The sequence below is a fragment of the Myotis yumanensis genome, unplaced genomic scaffold (genome assembly GCF_028538775.1).
Source record: "Myotis yumanensis isolate MYYU_CA2020_CCGP unplaced genomic scaffold, mMyoYum1.0.hap1 SCAF_5, whole genome shotgun sequence".
In the NCBI taxonomy this organism is placed as follows: Eukaryota; Metazoa; Chordata; class Mammalia; order Chiroptera; family Vespertilionidae; genus Myotis; species Myotis yumanensis.
In genome coordinates, this window is record NW_027223756.1 from 34,040,734 (window position 1) to 34,066,527 (window position 25,794).

The window sequence follows — 25,794 nt, forward strand, 5'->3', positions numbered from 1 at the left end:
GAAAGAAACATCTGCACAGCATATGTTTCAAGGGACCTGGCATATATAGCATATTGTTCTTAATATGTTTGCTCTCCTTAACGCCATGTGTTTTAACCAAGGTCACCTCTCCGAGAAAGATTGTTTCCCCACGTGGGGATTTTTCCCTGAGGTTAGGGAGGGGATACAACCCCTTAACTAAGTGCCAGGCGGGTAGTTAATCACTTTAACTGCAAACAATCACGCTTAAGCTACATAATCTTTACTCCCTGGAATGGAGATAGAAACGCCCTAACCTTTGCAATCGAAATTGACAGGATTAAAATCGACTGGTATAAATACAGATGTAACAAGACAATAAACATCAGATCCTGACCAGAACTTGGCTGGAGATCCTGACCAGAACTTTGGCTGGAGAACCTGGCGGAAGAACCTGGCTATGCTGATCAACTGAACACTGTCTCTGTGTCATTCCTTCCTCGCCGACTCCGTCCACACCTTGGGGAACCCCTGGACCTGCTGGGGCTGCACCCCAACAGCTTGCCACTTAATAGCTATTACTTGAAAAAGAGTTTTCTTGTAGGCGGCTGTGCGGGAGCTTGGCATGGCGGTACCCACGGCTGCCATGGGGCCTGGCTCCATGGCCCACTGGTGCTCCGTGAGCAGTGGCCCGACACGCTACATGCTGGGCATGCAGGAGCTGTTCTGGGGCCACAGCAAGACGCACGAGTTCCCGGCGCACAGCGCGAAGGTGCACTCAGTGGCCTGGAGCTGCGACGGGCAGCGTCTGGCCTCTGGGTCCTTCGACAAGACTGCTAGTGTCTTCTTGCTGGAGAAGGACCGGTTGGTCAAAGAAAACAATTACTTCGGACATGGCGACAGTGTGGACCAGCTGTGTTGGCATCCAAGTAACCCTGACCTCTTCGTCACAGCATCTGGAGACAAAACCATTTGCATCTGGGATGTGAGGACTACCAAATGCATCACTACTGTGAACACTAAAGGGGAGAACATTAATATCTGTTGGAGTCCCGATGGGCAGACCATAGCTGTAGGCAACAAGGATGATGTGGTGACCTTTATTGATGCCAAGACACACAGTTCGAAAGCGGAGGAGCAGTTCAAGTTTGAGGTCAATGAAATCTCTTGGAACAATGACAATGACATGTTCTTCCTGACAGATGGCAATGGTTGCATCAACATCCTCAGCTACCCAGAGCTGAAGCATGTGCAGTCCATCAAGGCGCACCCTTCTAACTGCATCTGCATCAAGTTTGACCCCACGGGGAAGTACTTTGCCACAGGAAGTGCAGATGCTTTGGTCAGCCTCTGGGATGTGGATGAGTTAGTGTGTGTTCAGTGCTTTTCCAGGCTGTGTTGGCCTGTGAGGACCCTCAGTTTCAGCCACGATGGGAAAATGCTGGCTTCAGCATCAGAAGATCACTTTATTGACATTGCTGAAGTAGAGACAGGAGACAAGCTATGGCAGGTGAAGTGTGAGTCCCCGACCTTCACTGTGGCTTGGCACCCAAAAAGGCCTCTGCTGGCATTTGCCTGTGATGACAAAGATGGCAAATGTGACAGTAGTCGGAAAGCAGGAACTGTGAAGCTGTTTGGGCTTCCCAATGATTCCTGATTAGGAGGACCTGGCGCAGGGAGACAGATTAAACTAAAATTAGTTTGGTCTGCTGAAACCGGTTTGGCTCAGTGGATAGAGTGTCAGCTTGCGGACTGAAAGGTCCCAGGTTCAATTCCGATCAAGGGCATGTACCTGGGTTGCGGGCACATCCCCAGTAGGAGATGTGCAGGAGACAGCTGATCGATCGATGTTTCTCTCTCATCGATGTTTCTAACTCTCTATCTCTCTCCCTTCCTCTCGACTTTTTTCAGGCTGCCCAAAAAATAAATAAAAAGTACAAATGGGAGGAAAATGGGGTCACACCTAGCTGGGTTTAATCATAATACATTGTTTTTCTAAGACAATTAGCAATTTTTCTATGCCACGGCCCCTGCCCCCAACACAATCAGTAATTTTTCCATGCTGCAGTTTCTCCCCCTAGCACATTCCCTACTGGTCTTATGCCCGAATCAAATCTTTGATTCAGCACCCTCCTCTACGATATGAAATTGAGGAGGCATTTGGAAATGTTGGGGTCCAACCCCAGCAGGTCCAGGGGTTCCCCAAGGTGTGGACGGAGTCGGCAAAGAAGGAATGACACGGAGACAGCCTTCAGTTGATCAGCAGCCTAGCCAGGACCTCTAGCCAGGATCTCCAGCCAAAGTTCTGGTCAGGATCTGATGTTTATTGTCTTGTTACATCTGTATTTATACCAGTCGATTTTAATCCTGTCAATTTCAATTGCAAAGGTTAGGGCGTTTCTTATCTCCATTCCAGGGAGTAAAGATTACGTAGCTTAAGCGTGTTAGTAATGCTGTGTTTAGCTTTTGAGGAATTGTCAAACTACCATAGCAGCTGCATCATTTTTACATTCCCACCACCAATGTACCAGTAAGAGGGTTTTAACTCCACATCTTTGCTAACACTTATTTTCACTCATTCATTCATTTATATCCTAAAAGGTATGAAGTGGTATCTTCCTGTGGTTTTCATTTGCATTTCCCTAGTGACTAATTTCTCATGTGCTTTACAATCACCTCTTCTATTTTGGGAAGAGTTAGAGAAGGACTGATGTTAATTAGTCTTTAATTGTTTGGTTGAATTCATGACTAAAGTCTGGTCCTGAACTTTTGTTTGGAGGTTTTGATTACTGATTCAATCTCTTTACTTGTTGTTAGACGTATTGCTACTGTAGTCTTAAAGTAATGTAGAAAAAGAAAGTCTTATTAAGAAAATCACAAGGAAGAGAAAATAAATTTATAGTGTTTATTGAAAAAAATCTGTGTATAAGTGGACCTATGAAGTTCAAACCCATGTTATTCAAGGGGCAGCTATAATTAGATCATGCTTTAAAAAATCCATTCTGTCAATATCTGCCTTTTCACTTACTTGGAGAGTTTAATCCATTTACATTTAAAATAATTACTGATAAGAAAAGACCTCTGCCATTTTTTTGATTAGTTTTCTGTATGTTTTATACTTTCTTTGTCCATTATTCCTCCATTATTGCCATCTTTTGAGTTTAGTCTTTTTTTTTTTTTTTTTTGTAGTGAACCATCTTGATTCCATTCTCATTTCCTTCTGCATACATTCTATAGATTGCCGGGGCTGACCAGCAGACCCTGAGCGACGGATGGATGATTACTCTGACACATGTTTCTGTGAAAGAGGGCTAAGGGACTGCTTGGCTTGAGAAACCAAACAACCCCATTTGCCTGCCTCCTTAGGCTTTTATTGTAATAACAGCTTGAACTAAAATTAACTTCTAGATACTATCAGCAGGGTAAGTATCCTTGAGAAGACACATGCATCGGCAGTGTCCCTTAAGCAAGGACGACTAAAGACTAAACATAAAGATTCCAGTAAAACACCCAGGGGCTCAAACTTGTTTGGAAAAGTCAAGGCGGGGGTGGCCGCCTTCAGCCAGCTCACCATGGAGGCCCCCGACCTTTCGGAGATTCCACCTTACAAACTTTCCAACCAAGTCCCGTGCTTCCCCACAATAGATATTTTCTTTTTGATTACCATGGGGGTTACATTTAACATCCTGCACTTATAACAGTTTATTTTAAAACTCTGCTCTTATACAACTCCATTCTCTTCTCCTTTATGTTGTTGCTGTTACAAATAACATCTTTATATATTGTGTGAAATTGTCCTCAATCAGCAGCTTACCTCATGAATGTCCCTTCTCTCAGGGATCATAGTCTTATACTGCCCACTGTCCTTGCCTGAAAAGTTGTCACATATAAATGTACACATATATGTATATGTGTATATATGTAGATGTGTGTGTATTTTAGTTTTTAGTTGTTTATGATGGGAGAGCCAGACTGGTGCCAGCTACTCCTCATAGTTAGAGGCAGAAGTCCCTCTTTCTGTCTTGATGTTGCCAGCCACCCTCTCCGAGCCCCGCCTTTAGCAATAGAGAAATCACTTGTTAGGCTCTGCAGGTGCATAGATGTGATGCCTTGCACCCCACTGTTCTTAGTATACTCCAAACGAAGGGACTTTTACTACATGAGCACTGATTCTCTTGGATCACGGAAGTCATTCACCTTATTGTTGCTGACAAATAGAGAATTTGTCATTAAAAACCCAGACTTGCTTGTATTAGCCTGCTCTCTTGCATCAAGGAAGTTAAAATGGTTGTCATGTTACCTGGTTGATAGCGGATGGGAAATAACACTTTCAAAGGTCTATTTGGATTCCTTGCTGCTGTAAGTCACTAGTGCATGGACCAGACTCCTGGCCTTGGGCCTGCTGGCAGAAAGCCACGTAGTAAGCCGTGTTCCAGCAGAGGAGACACACAAGAGATGTCTTTGTCTTTCACCCCATTAGGAAGGAGGCACGGCCAAGCCAAACACCCAAACAGAGAAGTTACTCTGAGGTATGCTGCGCCTGTAAAGGAATATGAAGCTTGGCCTCTCACCCGTTCCAGGAGCCCATAGGCAACTCATTCATTCAGCAGACATTTAATGATTACTGGTACTGAGGGAGCCCCTGTTGGGTTCTGGGGATGCAGGGTGAGGGGAAGGTTCATTAAAGACATGATGTTTGAGTTGGCTCCTAGGGTTGGATCTTGGTTCCAAAGAAAACTGAGGAAAAAAATTTCACTGAGCTCATTTTTCCATATTTTTATTAGACTATAAAAACCTACAAACTGAACGTATTTTCTGGAAAAGGACCCAGAGGTTTCCTTTTGGAGGCTGGGGCACTGTTTCCAGGGGAGCCGCTGGCCCTGTCTCTCCCACGCCCACACAAACCTAGTTGTGTCTCCACAGCGGAGATGTGAGTGGTGCTGGCCTCGAGGCTGAGCTCCTGGTTTCCTTCCTCCTCCTCCAAGAGGTGGATGTCTGAGCGGGAGGCCGCCTGCCCCACACGGCAGGACTCCAGGCCAGGGTTCCCGGACTGGACCTCTCTCCTTGTCCTGGCACCTCAGTCTGGGAGGCAGAAAAGGGGAATTTCTGCTTGGGGTGCAGTGGACTCTCTACAGCAGGGAGACTGATGGCTGGGCGAACATTTGAGGCTGTGTGTTCTTCCGATAAGTGAGTCTACCACCCTCAAGTAAAGTCTCGGGGTTTTCTCTGAAAACCCAGTTTCTGTTGAAGGGTCTCTGCAGGGCCTAATAATGGTCCTAAGACTTCAGAGCCTTCTAGGTTTCCAAAGATGGTGTCTGGTTTCCTTTCTGTTAGTTGTACACATTCACCTCTGACTTCTTTTCTCAGTCATGTTCTTGTGAGCCCCCTGGTTTAGGGGCCTAGAATAGGTGAAGGCAGGCAGGCTGTTCCCTGCTGGGTGTAGTTTGGGGCCCTCTTTGTCACATTGGATAAAGCCTCCAGTTTGGGGTCAGGTTCGGCCTCAGGCCATTTGTACGAAACACATTCCTTGTCCTGCTTTCACCAACCTCTCTGACCTGCCCATCAGGCCGCACAGCCCTTCCTTCCTCTTATCCATGGTCACTGGCTTGGTGGGGATATTCACATGACCGTGTCCTTCCATGGACATGCTTAGTTTTTTGAGGAAACAGATTTTTACTTAAGGGAGGAAAAGTCTATGATAGTATGATCAGAATTTACTTATTGATTAAAAAAACACACCAAAAAACAGCCCTAGCTGGGTTGGCTCAGTAGGTAGAACACCGGCCTGCAGACTGAAGGGTCTTGGGTTCGATTCTGGCCAAGGGCACTTGTCTGGGCTGTGGATTTGATCCCCAGTGGGGGGCATGCAGGAGGTAGCCGATCAATGATACTCTCTCATCATTGATGTTTCTATCTCTCCCTCTCCCTTCCTCTCTGAAATCAATAAAAATCTATTAAAAGAAAGAAAGAAAGAAAAGAAAACAGTTAGGTCTGGAAAAGATACCCTGGAAGAGGTTCTCTAAGTGGAAATATGTGGACCACGTAGGATACTGTGTTCTGGGGCTGGAATGGGATTGCCGAGTCAGGAGTCTGAGCCAGCGGAAGCAGAAGGAAGCCTAGTCACCTCTATTAGTGGTTGTCAGAAATCAGAGTTGATGTTCCCAGGTGGTGGTTACAATGCTCCGGAGAGCAGGTGTGAATGCTGGTCAGGAAAGGGGAAACTTTTCTATGAACTGGGCTATCGTACAAAACAAGTGAACCGTGTGTCGGTGCTCACCAAGGCCCACCAGGGAGGAGTGGGACCAAGGCTGAGAAATGGAGCTTTGGACTCTCCAGGATGTACCGGAAGGACCAAGGAGCAGGGGCAGGGGGAGAAGGAGGACTTCATAGTTACTTCTGAATCAAGCAAAACAAACAAGCAAAGGCCCCAGATAGATAAAGAGGGAAAATACATGGAGATGGGAGCCAGCATTGGCCAAATGTATCCAAGGCCCTGACAGCCCAGACTTGGAAGGGGGGTTTCGTGATGCGTGAACTGCTCTAAGCCCCACTGAGTTTGATTCCTTCCTTTTTGTTCTCCTGGCGCAGTGAGAGGAAGCTTTTCTATAATCGGCTCTTGAGACATTATTACAATCACTCTGTGGCCCCCTTGCAGCTTATTTTTAATTATAAGGCCTATTGCATTGTTACATTATTAACTCTGACAATTACTTATCTTGGCATTTTCCTATCTTGATGAAAATGAAAAGAGCGAGGCCACGTGAGCTGATTGAGGTTTTGGTCTGCGCGGCTTGGTTAAGCTGGGTCAGCCCCGCATCTGTGTGCGTGTGGGGAAGGGCAGGTTTGCGGACGGTGCCAGTGGAGCCCAGGCTGAGAGAACCTGGGACCTGCGGGGGCTTATCCTGGGCAGCTGGGGCCAGGCCTCCGTGGAAGGAGGAGGTAGGCTGCTGTGGCTGCTTTCCCTCTGACCTTGAAGAAGGACCCTCTCCTCATGGCTCACACTTTGAGAAGGAAGGGCAGGTTTGCGGATGGTGCCAGTGGAGCCCAGGCTGAGAGAACCTGGGACCTGCGGGGGCTTATCCTGGGCAGCTGGGACCGGGCCTCCGTGGAAGGAGGAGGTAGGCTGCTGTGGCTGCTTTCCCTCTGACCTTGAAGAAGACCCTCTGCTCATGGCTCACACTTTGAGAAGTGATTTTCCTGGGAGAGAGCGAGCTCCAGGAAGAGTCAGGAAGTGGGGTGTGTCCCACTACCCCCCTCCATATGTCCCAGCTCTGCTCCGGCTCATCACCCCCTGGTGCTGTCTCGGACCCCCTTCTTCCCTGACTCCTCTCAGCCCACATGTCCTCCTGTGGTACTAGCTGCATGACAACACCGACACCACCTAAACCAGTGCTGGCGAACCTATGACACACGTGTGAGAGGTGACACGCGAACTCATTGTTTTGGTTGATTTTTCTTTGTTAAATGGCATTTAAATATATAAAATAAATATCAAAAATATAAATCTTTGTTTCACTATGGTTGCAAATATCAAAAGATTTCTATATGTGACACGGCACCAGCGTTAAGTTAGGGTTTTTCAAAATGCTGACACGCCAAGCTCAAAAGGTTCACCATCACTGACCTAAACAGTCACAAAAACTAACATGTATTGAGCGCTTACTGTATGCCTGATGCCTTGCCCACAGCAGGCTCTTGGCAAATGTCTACCAGTGCTGGCCACAGCTGGCCTCCACGTCATGCTGCCTTCTGGCCAGCAGGGGGTAGTGTGACTACACCATAAAGGGCACCCTCCTCCAGCCCTGTTCTCAGGTAACGTGAAGCTTTGGAGTTTCAGCGGATCCTGGAAGAAGGTTCTGGCTTGGACAGTGGGTCCAAGGCCCCCCGACAGACAGTGAGGGCGAAAGGATGCACAACTATCGCCCCTCCTCCTCACAGCCTCGGGCACTTGGGGTCCATCAGTCCCAACTTCAAAGTCACTCTATGTTCGGTCTGGGTTCCACTGACTCCATGGAGGGCAAAGGGCAGGCACGACTTGCAGAAATGGTTTTGGCTGCAGTTAACCACATTGATTCCACGCAGGAGCTTAGCACCTGGTTTCCTTTGAGATACACGGATGACCCCAAAACAGGACTCTGAGGCTGATGCTTTACTTTAGGGGGGAGTTTTGGTGTCTGGTCCCCAGAGGATAGGCTGAGAGATCTCCCTGATGAACTCCTGTGAGGAGCGCAGATCTAAGGTCCTCAGCACAGCCTCGTCGGAGGCACTAGTTCTGACGAACCTAAAGATCGATGGTGCTGCCCAGCCTCTCTGCTTCAGAAGTGCTTAGGTTCAGATGTTCAAAGCAGCTCCGAGTTGTCTTTGTAGCTTCTCCAAAGTCCTCCCCCATTCTCTAGGCCCCTGAGAAAAGAAATCGCTATCCTGCTGCTGACTGCTAATTCCCTGCCCTCCCAACCATACACCCACTGCAGCCAGTGGGAAGAGCTCAGCCGTTGTCTGCGCATCCAAGGCCTCTCCCCCCCACAACCAGGCCTCCACCATCGCTGCACAAAGTTCCCAAGTTCAAGGAAGCTGTGCGTGTGTGCACGCTCACCCCGAATCCATTTTGAGTAGTTTGCCTCTCAGTGCCTGAGCTGCAGCCCAGGAGGCCATGTTCCCCGATTCCTGACCTGGAAGGTCAGTTGGGGCCATTTGTGTACTTTGGTTAAAAAACAAACAAGCCCTAGCTGGTTTGCTCAGTGGATAGAGCGTTGGCCTGCAGGCTGAAGGGTCCCGGGCTCAATTCCGGTCAAGGGCACATGCCTGGGTTGTGGGCTCAGTCACCAATGGGGTGTGTGTGTGCAGGAGGCAGCCGATCAGTGATTTTCTCTCATCAGTGATTTTTCTATCTCTCTCCTTCTCCCTTCCTCTCTCTGAAATCAATAAAAATAAATAAATAAAAGCAATTATTAAAAAACAACAACAAATAAACAAACTGGCAGTTTTGAGTACTTTAACACTAGCTAGGTTCTTTATGTGGATTATCCAATTTAATTTCCACAAGGATCCCATTACGTAACTGCTGTATATAATATATAATATCATACATATTTTATATACTGTATATAATGCCTCCATGTGTAAGGGGGAATTGAGGTATGGAGAGGTTAAATCGAAGGTCTTTTCAGGGAGGAAGTTGCTGAGCCAGAAACTTGGGGAAGGGGCACAGGAGAGGCTGGCTCAGGAGCTGGAGACAGTTTCCGATCTGCTGCCCAGCTCTGGCTCCCACCTAATTGGAGGGACCTAGGGCTTCGTAACTACAGCATGACCCACCCTGCACAGTCTTAGGAACAAGAAGGAATGGCTTTGTCCTTCAGACTTGAGCAAGCTGTTCTACCACACTTTGATCTGACAGATAGATTGAGTCCTTGGAATTGCAGGACAATGGCAAGGCAGATGTCTAGCAGGTGGGGAAACTGAGGCCAGAAAGTGTAGAGATCTGCTCAGGGTCTCACAATGAGTCCATAGTGTCTAGTATAGTTCACTAGCACCTTCTGCAAGAGCACACAGCCTCTGAGTTGGAACACTGAAAATATCTGCGAGAATAGTCCAGTGATATCAGAACCAAGGAGGTCACCTTACAAAAATATCTAACTTAAAATGTGAATTGATTTGTGCTTTTTGAATTGCTAAAGCATAGTTTTTCATATGCATGAGAAATTAATTCAAACAGTACAAAAATAGTAAATGGTGAAAACCAAGCCTGCATCCCACTTCCTCTCCCCTGATACAAGCACTGTTCTGTGTATCCTTCCAGCGACAGTTCGTGCATGTAGAATCGTAAGTGCAAATGTGACACGTTGTTGAAAGGGGGCTCTCTACCCAAGTTTCATCTGTGGTCTCCAAAAATGCAAGTCTAGCAAGAGGAGTGTCAGAAAGATGGCTTGGATGAGGCTCTGGAGTTGGGGGGCTGGTGTCAGATATATACCTGAAGAGTGTAAACATGAGATCCAGTGGGGTGGGTGGGAAGAGAAGAGGAGAGAAGAAGATTGGAGAGGAGAGGACAGGAAGAGAGAGAGAGAGAGAGAGAGAGAGAGAGAGAGAGAGAGAGAGAGAGAAAGGAGAGGAGAGGAGAGGAGAGGAGATATTTGGAGCCAAACCATGCTCTTGCCAAAAGCAAGGCCACTGATACATAGATTTTCTTATAGACCAGATATAGACAACAAGGCTCAGAGGACTGGCCTAAAAAGATAGCCCAGAAGAGGGAGGCAACCCTATAGACAGACAGACCCCCAAGTTCCCAGAGACTGAAGGAGAGAGGAAATAGATAACCATCCAGAGGAAAATGCAACCAAATGCTCCAAAGTTGGGGGTCTCTAAAGAATCCAAAAAAGTACTCACGAGAGGAAAGTTAAGTCTAGAGGAAACCAGCTTTCAACATCAGTTATGAGCAGAAAATGCTAGTGTCAGGTGACACTGGTGACAATCAAATAATATTGTTCCTGTCCTCTTCCCTTCTCCCTCCTCCTCCCCACGTATTCAGTGTGGTAATCAGGGTGTTGGGACCATGGACATTTGGGTGGTCACGACTTCATCACAATGCAGTGAGGGATGCAGAAACCGGGCAGCATACTAACATAATATTTGGTCTACAAAACAGGAAATGCCAGATGCAGTGGCCAGAGGCCCTGCTTCAGTCCCCACAATGGAGAGCCACATCTGTTACGCAATTGAAACCACATGATTGAAGAGAGCTCTTGCCCTCTTGAAAAAGAAATCTACACCTGTGTCACAAATCTACTTTGGTTGTCATTTAAAACATGAAAAAAAATAGAGCAATTTCACAAATTTCAGTGTATGTTTAACTCCTCTCCCCAAACACTCCTGGGGCCTCAGAAAGCTTCTGCAGTACAAAGCTTGAAATTGCTTCTTTATTTCACTCCGCCTTTGACAAGGGATAGCTGAAGTCTGAGTCTGAGCTCTAACAGAGGTTGCCTTTGCCCAGCCAGAGTGGCTCAGTTGGTTGAGCGTCATCCTGTGCACTGAAAGGTTGCCGGTCTGATCCCCTGTCAGGGCACATGCCTGGGTGGTGGGTTTGCTCCCCAGTAGGGGCAAGTATGGAAGGCAACTGATTGATGTTTCTCTCTCTCTCTCTCTCTCTCTCTCGCTCTTTCCCTCCCTCCCTCTAAGTCTTGGCATGTCCTTGGGGGAGGATTAAACAAAAAAGTTGCCTTCCCCCCTTCTCCTTGTCACAATGTCCAGTGATGCCTATTTAATGGGTCAAAAATGAGGTCCCAGGTGTGTGTCAGGGTTCTGAGAACCTTATCTGGCGGCATAACTTTCACTCAGAATTAATGCACGGCGAGTGAGGGGGATGAGTAAACTCATTAGGGGAGCTAACGGATGTCCTCACTGTCACCGAACAGCGTTCATTGTGTGTGTGCTTAGAATAATGTCTTTTCTACAAGCCAAATGGGAAAAATGCTCTAATGCGTTTCCCTGAATCTGTGTTGTCACTGTTGTAAATTACCTTGCTTAATGGACTTTGGGATTCTGTTATCTATTTGAAAACGCCCAAGCTCCTGGAGAACCAAATCAAGGGCCTTGGTCCCCAGGAAGCTAAAAAGATTTACAACTCCATGACCATCATCATTGATGTCTGTTGTATTTTGCAAACAACTTTCCTGTGGAATAAATGCTTATGATGAGGTCATGGGCCCTTTTTTCATGTCACCCTGAAATAATGACGACCAGGGCCCATAAATCCCCTCCGGAAACCAGTGTGCCGGGAAGGTACTGGGCAATGATTCTACCCCCGCCCCCGCCCCACTGCCTCTGAGAACCGCGCCAGGGCCCTCAGCAACCTTCCCGTCATTTACCAAGAACAACTACCATAGAATAGTCATAATCACCACCACAGCCGTAGCTCACATCTGTAGGGCACTTCACAGCAGACAGAGGGCTCACAGGCCTTGTCTCATCTGATGAGATGTGGAAACTGAGGCCAGAGAGGTCCGCCAGTAGCGAGGGCCAGAAACAGAGGGGAGTCCTGATGCGCTTCTGCAGTCTTTGCTCTCTAACTGCTGGGTTGGTTAACTTTACGTGTCCACTTGACTGGGCCCCGGGTGCCTGCATAGTTGGGTTACCCATTACTCTGGGTGTTTCTGGATAAGATTAACATTTGAATCGGTGGACTGAGGAAAGCAGGTTGCCTTCCTAATGGGCCTCCTCCAATCTGCTGGGGGACTGACTAGAACAAGGGACCGACAGAGAATCCCCAGCCTGACGACCTTTGAACTGGGACATCAGGTGTACGATTATGGATGATGAACGTGCCAGCCTCTATAATCACTCGAGCCAACTCCTTATAACCTCTCTCTCTGGAGAACTCTAACAAAACCCCCTTTTCCTCACGTAGTTACATGACACGCCCTGATTGCTGGTCCCTGAGCTGCAGCACAGGCCTGAGCTGGGGGGTACAAAAAGGCTAAAATTGGTTGTCAGAGTAGTTCTTTTAAAAATTAATTTATTTTTAATTGTGATAAAACGCGCATACATAAAATTTACCATCTTGACCATTTAAAAGAAAATATTTTTATTGATTTTTAGAGAGAAAAGAAAGGAGAGGAAGAGAGAGAAACATGGATGTGAGAGTAGAACATGGATCGGCTGCCTCCTGCACTCCCCCTTCAGGGAATGAGCCCACAACACAGGCATGTGCTCCAACCAGCAACCTGCTGGTGCCCCAACCAACTGAGTCACACCAGCCACAGTCCATCTTGACCATTAAAATATATATCTATATCTATATCTATATCTATATCTATATCTATATCTATATCTATATATACACACACACACATATATCGATTTCAGAAAGGAAGAGAGAGAGAAAAAGAGAGAGAAACATCAAGATGAGAGAGAATCATTGATTGGCTGCCTCCTGCACGCCGCACACTGGGGACTGAGGCCACAACCCAGGCATATGCCCTGACCAGGAATTGAACCATAACCTCCTGGTTCATAGGTCAATGCTCAACCACTGAACTACATCAGCCGGGCCTATCCTGACCATTTTTAAGTGTGCAGTTTAGTAGTGTTAAGTACAGGGGTGGGCAAATGTAGGTTTACAATTGTGAGTATGTGAGACAGTTTATTCTTGCTTTATTATTTATTAACTAGAGGCCCGGTGCACAAAAATTTGTGCACTCAGGGGGCGGGGGGAGGGGGGTCCCCCAGCCCGGCCTGTGCCCTCTCGCAGTCTGGGACCCCTCGGGAGATAACGACCTGCTGGCTTAGGCCTGCTCCTGGGTGGCAGAGGGCAGGCCCAATCCCTAAGTGCAGCCCCTGGTCAGGCTCAGACCAGGGCCGATTGGGGAGTTGGGGCGCCGCCCTGTCATGCACAGAGCAGGGCGGATAGGGAGGTTGTGATGCCACCCTCAGTCACGCTCAGGGTAGGGCCGATTGGGGGGTTGGGGCACCGCCCCCTGTCACACTCAAGGCAGGGTCGATGGGGAGGTTGCGGCGCCACCCCCTGTCACGCACAGAGCAGAGCCGATCAGGGGGTTGTGGCGCTGCCCCCTGTCACTCACAGAGCAGGACCCATCAGGGGGGTTGGAGAGCTCCCCCCTGTCACGCACAGAGTAGGGCCAATAGGGGAGTTGGGGCACCGCCCCCTGTCACACACAGAGCAGGGCCGATCAGGGGGTTGGGGAGCTCCCCCTGTCAAACACAGAGCTGCCGGGCAATCAGGGGATTGGGGAGCTCCCCCCTATCAGGCACAGAGCAGGGCTGATCAGGGGATTTGGGGGCTGCCCCCTGTCACTCACAGAGCAGGGCCAATCAGGGGGTTGGGGTGCTGCCCCCTGTCACACACAGTAGGGCCCATCAGGGGATTGGGGAGCTCCCCCCTGTCACGCACAGAGTAGGGCCGATAGGGGAGTTGGGGCACCGCCCCCTGTCACACACAGAGCAGGGCGGATCAGGGGGTTGGGGCGCTGCACCCTGTCACACTCAGGGCAGGGACAATGGGGAGGTTATGGCTCTACCCTGTCACACATAGAGCAAGGCCCTTGGAGGGGGGTTGGGGCGCCGCCCTCTATCACCCACAGAGCAGGGCCGATCAGGGGGATGGGGCGCCACCGCTGTCACACTCGGGGCAGGGCCGATGGAGAGGTTATGGCTCTACCCTTTCACACACAGAGCAGGGCCTGTGGGGGCGGGGGGGGCATTGGGGCGCCACACCCTGTCACACACAGAGCAGGGCCGATCAGGGGATTGGGGAGCTCCCCCCTATCAGGCACAGAGCAGGGCCCGTGGGGGGGGGGGTGGGTTGGGGCGCCGCACCCTGTCAAACACAGAGCCCCAGGGCAATCAGAGGATTGGGGAGCTCCCCCCTATCAGGCACAGAACAGGGCTGATCAGGGGGTTGGGGCGCCTTTCCCTGTCACGAACAGAGCAGGGCGGATAGGGAGATTGTGGCCCCGCCCCCTGTCACACACAGAGCCGCAGGGCGATCAGGGGGTTTGGTCGCTGCCCCCTGTCACGCTGATCCCGGTGCCGGGAGCCTCGCTGCTCCACTGATCCCGGTGCTGGGAGGCATATTATCCTTTTACTATATAGGATAGAGGCCTGGTGCACGGGTGTGGGCTGGCTGGTTTGCCCTGAAGGGTGTCCTGGATCAGGGTGGGGGTCCCCACTGGGATGCCTGGCCAGTCTGGGTGAGGGGCTGAGGGCTGTTTTCCAGCTGGCGAGTGACTGGAGCTCCCAACCGCTCCTTGTTTTCTTTTTCTTTTTTTTTTTTTTTATTCTGGGCCAGCTTTAGCTCTGAGGCCTCACTGCTGAAAACATTGATACAAAGTTTCGGTCTGGCTGGTTTTCAGTCCGGCTGGTTTCTGGGGTTTTGTTTACCTTCTTATTTGCAACATAGTACATAGTTGCTTAGACTTGCAGGTGAGAGGCCGGCAAGTGAGGCGGGGAACATTGGAGTCATGCTTGCTTCAGTGCCTGGCTGCCGGCCACCATCTTGGCTGACAGTTAATTTGCATATACTCACTGATTAGCCAATGAAAAGGGTAGCGGTTGTACGCTAATTACCATGTTTCTCTTTTATTAGTGTAGATTATTGTTTTATTTATTATTTTCATTAACCTACTTTCCCCCCATCTCTGTATATTCACATTATTGTATAAAGTTTTGATTTTTAACTGAACTAGATAGGACTTTTTAATACCTATCTAGTTCATAGGTATTAAAAAGATGAGCTCATCTTTACAGTAAGAAGTGACCTCAAAAATTTTGGAATTGGCCCAAGGTGGCTGAAGGAGCACCATGCTCACTCCCCAACTCCTCTGAGCTTCTGATCCATGCCCCAGAAGCAGCATTTTATGAATAGCCATGTTGACAAAACCTTAAATATAGCACCCCTGGGAGCTTAATTACCACCTGGCAGAGCTGTAAGGCCCATCTGGGGATGACTGATTGCTGGAGCTGGTGGGCACGGGGTCTCACGTGCAGCCAGCGGCCTGGTTCTGGTTCCCCCAGGCCTCCATGCCCCGAGCCTGACAACCAGGACTGGCCTGGAGGAGGGGGTGGGAACCCCAGAGAGCAGCAGCCTTTGGCTACACATAGAGAACCCCAACTCCCTCTTGTGGCCCCACCCAGTCCCCCATCTCTTTTGTGATCAGAGGCACACCTCGGGGTCCTCTATCTTGACTAGCTTTTCTCAGAGACTGTGGCTAGAGCAGTTTGGGGAAGAGCCAGCTCCCAGGGTCAGTCCTGGGACTCTGCTTGGAGGATTTCACCTGAGCAGCTCAGCCCCAGGAACTCAACTATATCCAGGTCTGGGGTGTCTGGCTCTGGCCTGCTCTCAGCGCCCCCAACCCCAACCTTGCTTCCCACACTGTGGCCACAGGGACCTCACAACACCAAGCCCAAATTCCACATAGTGCCCCTCTCTCTTCCCAGAGCGCCCTCCTCTTCCATTTCGCCACTGGCCCCTCCTACATACACTTCAGGTCCCAACCTAAATTGTGTAGATGAGTTTTCTCTGACCGCTGCACCCCTGCCCTGGCCAAGGGCGGGGCCCTGGTGCGTACTCGAGAGGTACTGTGTTTTTCCTGGGTACCGCGATTCCTACAGTTACTAAGCACTCATTGGTGAGGCTGTGGCTGAATGTCTGCCACCTTTGTAAGACTACCTACAAGGCAGCTGGGGAAGGGCATGGCCGTGCTGGGGAGGGGTGAGCCCTCTGGGGAGGGGTGCTCTGCACTGAGGCTGTCCAGGCATCAGGAGGGGAGGTGTGTCAGGAGACAGAGACGGGACCGGGAATGGAGCCTGTTCTGGTAAGTCCAGGCTTTGCTGACCACACTGGCTGCATGGTGATATGGTAATTTAGACCCCATGATGGAGATCTGGAAGACTGGTCCCCCTGGGCAAGCCAACCTAGCAAAAAGCCATAACCCTGCACCTCCAGGGGCAAGGAAGAGGATTAGGCAGCTGGGACAGCTGATCCACCCAGGGCCACAGTCTCTACATTTTGCAGGGCTCACATGTCTGGCAGCAGGATGATGGGGGGAAGGGGACGCAGAGGAGAGAAGAGGACAGGAGGGGGAGGATAAGGAAGAGCGGGCGGAAGAGGCATGTGGTGGTGGGCAGAGATCCATCTGGCCTCCTGATCACTGGACAGGTCCGGGTCTGGCACACACCAGGCCCTAAGACTCCCCCTAGAGACACAGGGCGTGGCCTGATGCCAGGGGCAGGGAGCCTTTTGGCCTGAGCCCCACATTCACAATCACCTCTTCACATTTAGCCTTTAGGAATTATTCCAAGTGAGGTTTTAATGTTAAAGGCAGTAATTTGTTAAATGTAAGCATTTGAAACAGGCCGCAGGTTTATCGCTCTATCTTGGCATATCTCTGGTTTGTAATCTATCAGAGCCTCAGAAAAGTGGAAGTGGTCCAGACCTCTTGGCTGTGGGCAGCCTGGCTGTGAGGGCCATTCTCAGGGAAGGAGCCCCAGGCCAGTCCTGAGCTGCACACATTTGCTGGTGTCTCACCCCGCTCGCTCTGTACAGCTCCGCACCGGCCACCAGGCTCCCTGGCTGAGAAAACCTAAGGATTTTTTATCACCTCTTATTCATCCCGTTGGTGAGGGAGGGTTCCCACCTTAGGGTGATGGGGATGGCTGAGCACACACCATCTGACACTGGACAGATGAGAGTGGCAGCAATGTATTAGTCACCTACACTCGGCCTGGGGAAGGAGGGTGCGACACGCCATGCGGGGCCTCTCGGGGTTTCAAGTGGGGACAGAGTGAGCAAGGAGGGCAGTGGGAGCAGGCTGTATAGTATCAAGAGGGTGAGGTGGCCCCAGATCCTGTGGGAGGAAGCGATTGGCTTATTTGAATAATTCCATGAACCGGCAGAGCTGAAACCCACTACTCAGGCACAAGCAGGAACTGCGCGGGGTCCCTGAAGTTAGGAGGGTTGCTGCCTAGGGGACCTGACTGTGGGAGCAGAGTGGGGAGGGGAACTCATGCTTAAGCCATTCGGGCCCTCCCGGCTTCACCAGGTGGCAGGCAGCACATAATATTGGGCCCTGGTTTAAGCCTCGTACTGCACAGAGGTAATGGACTTGGAGCTCCTGCCTCAAGTGCAGACTGAGCAACAGCACCAGGTCCAGGGAGCTCAGTGAGAGCTGGGGAGGGGCCCGTGGGCGACTGTGGTGGTGGTGGGGGGGGCGGTGGCGGGGGAGAGCGAGGCGAGTCACACAGGAAGACAAATGAAAGTTTTCCTCTTGTTGGCACATTCCTATGGGTACCTCTTAAGGCTGCCCCCACTGTGTTCAAACCAAATCAAACTTACTCTCAGTAGAGGACAGCCCAATAGGCTGGGGTGTCTTTGGGTCCTGACTGGGAATCAGATGGGTGACCTCTTGGTGTGCGGGACAAAGCTCAACCGAGCCACACCTGCCAGGGACAGCGATCCATTCTTGATACCATATCAGGGGTGACCAGGAAGACTGAAGACAAGATCCTTCCTGAATATTCTACTCTGTATAGGACCCCCAAGAATATTGCATGACTCCAGAGAGCACATGGCATTTCTCATCACCATGGGTGAGTGGCCTGCTCGTGGAACACTGCATGCTCATTTATTTCTATGTAACTTGTCTTAGAAAATTTGGGAAAGTACAAAGACAAGCAACCTCACCCAGAACCCCACCACCCAGAGGGAAACACTACTGCCATTTTGCTATCCTTCCCTCCAGTCACACTATGTGTATTTAGATGGGAATGCCCAGTTTACAGGATGGGATTCCACTGTAGAGCCATTTTGCTGGTGACCTCTGATTTAATAGTATTCCACTCAGTGGGTCTGTAGGCATATAACCATTTCCCTATTTTGGGTTATTTGGACTGTTTCCAGTTTTTGGCTGTTATTAGTAATGCTGCAGTAAATATCCTTGCACATCAATCTTTTTTTTTTTTAATATTTTTCTAACATTTATTAAAATCCATTGTATTATTCATTCTTAATAGACTTATCTGTATTTTTAAGTTGAGCACATCAATCTTTATGTATGTCTCTGATAAAGTGATTTGTCAAGTGTCACCGTGCAAAGACTCCACTTGTGAGTAGACGAGGTCTCCGACCCAGAGGTCAATGGCAGAGGCAAACACCTGTTTTCAGATCTCTCTCCCATTTAGTGAGGGTGGTCAGAGTGGGTGCTACCCTTGTCTTTACTTAAGTGATCTGGTCCAAATCTTCCCTGCAGCCTTTTATGGTGGACCTATTCCTGCCCCAGTTGACAGAGGAGGGAACGAGACCTCGACAGGGGCCAATTAAATGCCCAAGGCCACAGAGTCAGTAAGTGCCATTCCTGGAACTTAAGGACAAAACAAACATCCGACCGTCTCTGGCGCACCCATCCCGGCACCACCATACCCACCTTCTCCACTGCCCGCAGCTCACATGCCCCGTCTTTCCAATGGGTGTTCAGAACCTCCCAATTCAGGAGTGTTGAGCCCGACACGTCCTCTGCATTCATTTAGCTCAGAGCAGCTGTCTCCCTCCACCTACCCCACCTGACACCGGGACAAGGAACCGTGAAAGTGCCAGTGGAGCAGGAATGCCATGCTCTCAGGTGGGGCTGGGGTGGGGGCGGTGCCTGCTGTGACTCATGGTTGGCTCTGAGCCTCTGGAAACATTCCTCTTGGCAAGGGGGTCACGGTGGCCAGTGGAGCTGTGGGCCCGGGCCCTGCCTGAGCTACCGTCAGAAAAGAGGACGCTCCGTGGGGCTCCCGGAGGCCCGCACCCCTGTGGTCTCCCAGGGCCCAGGCCCCCACAGCCTCCTCCCAGATGCTCTGAGGAGGGTGATCTCAACTTCGGGGGGCGCTCATAAGTCCTCAGTTGCCATCTTACACTTTGGGCTCGCCTCAATCCCAGGATCCTGCAAAGTTCCCAGGCCACCTTTCCAGAGCATTCTTCCAGGCAGAGCTTGAGGTGCGGATGAAGAAAAAGCAGAGTGAGACCATGATGCTGGAGGGTGTGTGTATGGGGGGTTGAATTGTGTCCCCTAAAAAGATATGTTAAAGTTCTAACCCTTGCTACTTCAGAATTTGATATTATTTGGAAACAATTTGCAGATGTAATTAGTTAAGATGAGGTAATGCTGGATTAGGGTGGTGTTCTTACAAGAAGGCCACGTGGGGACACACGGGGCAGCTATCCATGTGACAATGGCGATAGAGATTGGAGCGATGTAGCTTCAAACCAAAGAATGCCAGGGGTTGCCAGCAGCCACCAGAAGCCCGAGGGGGCAAGAGGAGTGTCCCCAGGGCCTTTGGAGGGAGTACAGCCCTGCTGACACTTTGACTTTGGACTCTAGCCTCCAGGACACCGAGAGAATAAATGCCTGTGGTTTTAAGCCACCATTGGTGGTACTTGGCTATGGCAGCCCCAAGGCACTGAAGTAGGGAGTGAATTGGGTGGTTGGCCCACCTGAGGTCTCCCACTCCTGCAGGCTGGGCAGGTGTCCACCAGAGAGGAAGGAAGTGTTTTGAGAGCAGAGTCTTCTACCCAAAAGTCCAAACAACAGAAGTCAGACTCAAAGCGTGGCCCCTGAACCTGCCTCTTGGCGTCTTTATGCTCTTTCCCTGGGGTTTGCCCTGCTCTCCAGGTCCCCTGACCTGCGTGGGCTCGGCGGTGCCCAGCTGAGGTCCGAGCACTGGCCTGGCAGAGAAGTTTTTGTAGTTATGAGATCAGTGCTGAGACTGGATTTTGCATGTCCAAACCTGAGAGTGTACAGTCATTTTCTTTAAATCACCTTAAAATATTTCTGACTAGAATTCTAAGTCTGTTTATCAATACAAGGAGCTCCGTATCACTTTCTACAACACCCTCCTTTTTTCTCTTTTAACCAGAGAGTAAACATAGACATAGAGTCATTGTAGAATGGGGAACTACCCGATTCCCATGTTCTTTCCTTTCTCTCAATCTCAAAGGAGCATGGAGACTGGAGTGCCGGCCAGGGGAGGGGAATCTGGGCCCTTTGTACTGATGAGGAAGCAAGCTGATCGGGTCTATGGGGTCTCAGCTCCCCACAGCGCCTCGGCCAGCGTATTAAAGCATACCGGTGGGGAGCACTGCCCCTCCCCGGAGCCAGCCAGCAGCCTGAGTGATGTGGCTCAGAGTAAACGTTTTCATCCCCCCTTTTCCTTTTGTATTGGTCATGTTCGAAAACCCATCAATCTCCTTTAGGGATCAGCCCTTGGTTTTGACACCATTTATTTCCTTGCTGGTTGCATGCTGTCTGCCCACAGCGAGGTCCAGCAAGGCAGGTCTTGTCTCCTTTTTCTCGGCTGCATCCCCAGTGCCTAGAACATGCCTAGCACATAGCAGGTGCTCAGAAAATATTTATTGCCAATAAGTTAGAAAATGATTGTTGCTTTATAGAGACACATTCTGACTGTGAGCCCAAATCCACATGGAAGGGGACAGGGAGGGCACACACTCTTTTCCTTGAAAATCAAGCATAATCAATACCATACGCTTGCGGTACGTTTTCCTCCACCTTCTTCAAAGCACCTTCCCAGACCGCGTGACTGATGGGAACACAGGCGGCATGGGGTGAAGTGACGCCCACGGTGACACAGGGCCGGGCCGGGCAGCTGTCCTGCCTGGAGTCCATGCCTTGCAGCCGGGATCAGTGAGGAGTGTAAAATAGTTCTTATTAGTTGTGACATTGAAAAGAAAGCAGCCGGCGCATCTAGCGTTTTCCAAAATGTGTTCTAGGAACTTAGGCTCTCAAGGAACTGTGACAAGTCTTCACTCCGGTGTCTCCCATAGAGGACGTGGGGAACATGTCCCCATCCCCGGCAGACTCCTGAGCAGTCCTGCAGCGAGGGCCCCCTGAGCTCCCTGGTGTTTCCCTCTGCCTCCCCTGCATTTCCAGGCCCAAATACACGTCCTGCAACAGACCACTTCCCCACCATCAGTGCTTTGGTTTCTTCTTTACAAGCAGAGTCCTCATCCTCCATTTGCAGGTGATAACTCGGAGGGGAGGCGGGCACAGGGCAGAGTCCCATGGCTAGAGCCTCAGACCGGGTGACAGTCCTCCTGGGCTTCGTGCTGGCTGCTCCTCTGGGGAGGATGGCGGGGCTCCCTGGGAGGTGGGTGCCTGGGAGGCGGGTGCCTCGGAGCCGGGAGCAGGTGCAGTGCTATGGGAAAGAGGGGAAAGAGCCACCCCCTGTGGTGGCAGCTCCTCCTTGCTAGAGCCGCGGGAGCAGTCTGGGCGGTTAGTTACTTGCTTCTCCTGAATAGCACTGCCCGCAGCTCGGGGCCTGACGTCATTACCCGCCCCATGCAGACTCATTCAGACTTGTTTGATGCTTCTCCAAAGAACTCCATCTGCTTCCCGTGCCATTTCTGACAGGTGGCTGGCCCGGCTCTCCCAAGCCCCCGGATACCAGGGAGCAACTTCCACAGAACTGACTCGGCTTTTATGTCATCTTTCTGTCTCCCTGTTGTGTATTTGTCACAACGACAGACATTTGTATGAAGATGGAATCCATGTTTGCAGGGGCTCATCTGCTCAGGCTGCCTGGCGAGGAGGCACTGGGGGACAATCTCTCCAGCCTGACACCCCCCACGTGGCTCCCGTGGGCTCCCATGCGAGACTTTTCTGGCCTCTGAGAGAGGGGGATGCCATCCGGCCTGGAATTACAGCCTCCCTGGGCCAGAGGAGCATCTGCTTCAGAATGAAAACAACGTCGCTTCGTCTCCAAGCTTCTGTCCAGGCCTCCAGGGCTGCGTGTGGTGTGCTTGGCTGGAGGCTGGGGCAGCCTGCTGGCCTGGGGAGGGCTGGTGGGGAGGCCCGAGGCCCGATGACTGTAAACAGGCCAACAGGGTTAGAGATGAGTGGCTGAAAAGCAGAGAGGTCAGGCAGAGGCTGAGCTGATGCAAATAAACAGTAAGCAATCTCTTAAAAAAAGAGTTAAAAAAATTTTTTTTAATTCATTTCAGAGAGGAAGGGAGAGGGAGAGAGAGAAAAAAATCAATGATGAGAATCATTGACCAGCTGCCTCCTGCACAACCCCTACTGGGGACTGAACCTGAAACCCTGGGATATGCCCTGACCGGGAACCGAACCATGACCTCCTGATCCATAGGTCGATGCTTAATCACTGAGCCACGCTGGTCAGGCTGAGCAATCTCTTTTGCTGTCCACATGAGCCGGGAGCCTTCACCTCCACTTGGTGCTTTCAGGATGGGTGTTATGGACTGAATGTTTGTTTCTTCCTCAGATCCATGTGTTGTAGCCCTGTCCCTAATGTCTTTGAATAATTCCAAAGACATTAGGCACGATGGCATTTGGAGGTGGGGCCTGATTAAGTCATGAGGGTGGGGCCCCTATGAGATTTGTGCCCTATGAGAAGAGGAATGGACATCAGAGCTTTCTCTCTCCACCCTGTGAGGACAGTGTGAGAAGGAAGCCATTTGTAAACCAGGAAGAGAGCTCTCACCTGAACCCAGCCCTGCTAGCACCTAGATCTCAGGCTTCCGTGAGAAATGTCTGTCACTAAGCACCCAGTCTATGGTATGCTGCTACGGAGCCCTGCTGACCGAGACAGTGGGAACTGCGGCTTGCATCAGGAGCTGGTTTATCGGCTCTAGGTCACACAGCCCTGGTCTTGCATCTCCAAATTCCAAACTCCTTGCTTTGCACCAGTGGGTGGGGATCAGGAGATTCTAAGGAAGGCCAGGCTGGCTTGGGGCACCGCCAGGGTGAGGATGGGGATGGCCCACCTTGAAGACGGGGCCCACAGTGGATGACTGTTGGTGGAAAAGAGGAGAGGCCTGCAGCTTGTGTCCTGAGCGAGCCGACGTTAAACAGCGGGAGAGAGGACGAGGAATTGACAAAGATTCTAAACAGAAGCCCTGGGGAGGCGGAGGAAGACCAGGGTGTGCTTGCTGGAAGCTAAGTCAGAGCTTCAGGGAGGAGGCCACCGTGATTTTAATTCCTCTGGCCACGGTGCTTGGTTCAGGTGCGTGAGCCGACTCAGTCTAATTGGAGTGCATCCAAGGCTCTTACTGGCATCACACAGAACAAGAAGCCAACTCTCTTCATGGTGTTGAGGTGGGGGATGAGCCTGGGGCTGTCTGAAACCATTTTACCCACCAGAGAGAACAGCCGGCACAGAATCAAAACCCCGAGGCACAGAGGGAGGCAGAGCCCAGTGACATCATTTCTGCCCTGGATCCAACCCTGCCTGAGACCCCGACACGTTTAGCTTAGAAACCCCGCGACATTTCTGCTTCAGTCAGTTTGACCTGGGTTTCTGTCATTTGCAACCAAAAGCGTTCGGACCGAAGCAGTCACGCACCCCTGCTCTGATACCACCCACGTGTAGAACACCCCCCACTGCCAACCTGGGGCTCCTCCTTCCCCCAAGTTGAACTCCTGTTCCATGTGGCACTGAGTGCTGTTTCCACAGGGACATCTTACACACGTCCTTTATCTGAGGCTGAGCAAAGGGGGACCGAGCAGAAAACAATGTGGAAACACCGGAGAGGATTTCTTTGTTTGTTTATGGTGCTTTATTGTTTGCTTTAAAATTTTATTTTAAAAAGAATCATTATTTTAAATGTTTGTTAATTTAAAATGTTATCACTTATTATGATGATTTTCTTTCTTTCTTCCTTTTTTCTTTCTTTTTTAATCTTTCCTGTTGAAAGTACTACAGATGTCCCCTTCATTTGTTTTTCCCATTGACCCCCTCCACCCCACAGCCGCCTACTTATTTATTTTTTAAACAGGGGACGACAGGATCATACCTGTACTTTTAACCCCAACAGCCGTGGTTGAGGTGAACCCCAGGAGCTGAGGCTCCGGGGAGGGGCGGGAGGGAAGGAGAAGAGCTACTGAACTCAGGAATGGCACAGCGTGGATTCAAGGGAAGCAGAAATTTCGAGTTGTGCCATATGGACCTTCGGGGTTGTGGGGAGAATGAAGTCAAGGAGGACTCCTGTGTGTTTTTCTTTCTTGCTAAAGTAACGGGGTGGACAGTGGAGAGCCACTGAGTCAGAGAAAGGTTGAGAGAGAACAGGCTCCCTCCCATCTTATTAATCTCTTGCTCTATTTACATGTTTGCTTTTGAAGGACATTTTCCCTCCATGCCTTGAAGCCACTTAATTCATTAGTTCTTCATCTTTTATGTCCTATTTCATTATGTTATAATCTTCACAGTTGTTAATTTGCATTTCATTTCCTGCAGTGACAAAAAACAACAACACCCTAACCATGAAAAATGTTATTGTTGTGAATATTAATACAAGTCACAAATGATCACCATCCAGACCCCATTTCACAAGGCAATGCTCCCTTTGTCTGAGTCTGGGAGGGTGGGGTAATTACCCAAATCAAGAGCTCTGCACGCCCAGCCCCACGGGCTGAACGAGGCACAGCCAGTCTCAAACCCTGAGACACAATGAAAAGAGGCAGAAAAACCAGCGCTAGGAAACAGCCACACCCACTTTTGCACCTCGTGTCTCTCCTGACACAGATCTCTACATTGTCTGCATTGGGCGGCTCAGAGGCCCAAGAGGGACAGAGGGCTGCTGCCGTGCCCCGGGGGTCCGGACGGCCTGTGTCCAGGAAGACAGACGGGAGAGAGCTGGGATGAGGGTCTCCCTGAGGAGAGCCTGGGAGGGGAGGGGAGGGGAGATGGTGGATCAACTATTGCATGTATCCCAGCCTCTAGCCCCTAAACTCCTGTCCTGTTCTCTCCCGGCCCAGGACAGGACTCTTGCTCTGTGCCTCTAAGGAAAATTGCAATGCGGAGTCATTGCTCTGCCCTGGAGGCCAGAGAGGAATGATGCGTCTAACCCCTGCACGAGCTGCCTCAACATCTGGGCCTGAAGGAGCTCTGTGGCCGAGGGAGGCAGAGTCAGAGCTCCCCCGCGGGGGCCCAGCGCTGTGCTGGGAGGCGAAGGCTGTGCATGCCATCCAGGCTGTGGGCCTGTGACGCTGAGCAGTTTGGAGCTTTTGAAAAGGTGGGTCCTCAGAGATGAACCCGGCCCAGTGCCTAGGTCAGGCCTCCAGGCCAGGACCTCAGAAATGGGGGGGGACCCTGATGAGGGCTGTCTGCTGAAGCACCCCCACTCCCCAATCCTGGGACTTGCACAATCTTAGTCTTCAGAGTAGAGGAGTGCTGGAGGAAGTGACCTTGGGCCCAGCCCTCCAGCCCCCAAAAGTGACACCGCTGTGACCCTCCTGATCTCCACCAACGGCCAAACAGAACCGTAAATTCCGATTAGGAAAGATCCGGTTGGCAATGACATCCACAAAAGTTTGT

General features: G+C 50.6%; 1 pseudogene; it reads left to right on the forward strand.

The window, feature by feature from the left end:
• Positions 1 to 583: 583 nt before the first annotated feature.
• On the forward strand, positions 584 to 1,628 carry LOC139010117 (THO complex subunit 3 pseudogene; annotated as a pseudogene).
• The last annotated feature ends 24,166 nt before the right edge of the window (positions 1,629 to 25,794 follow it).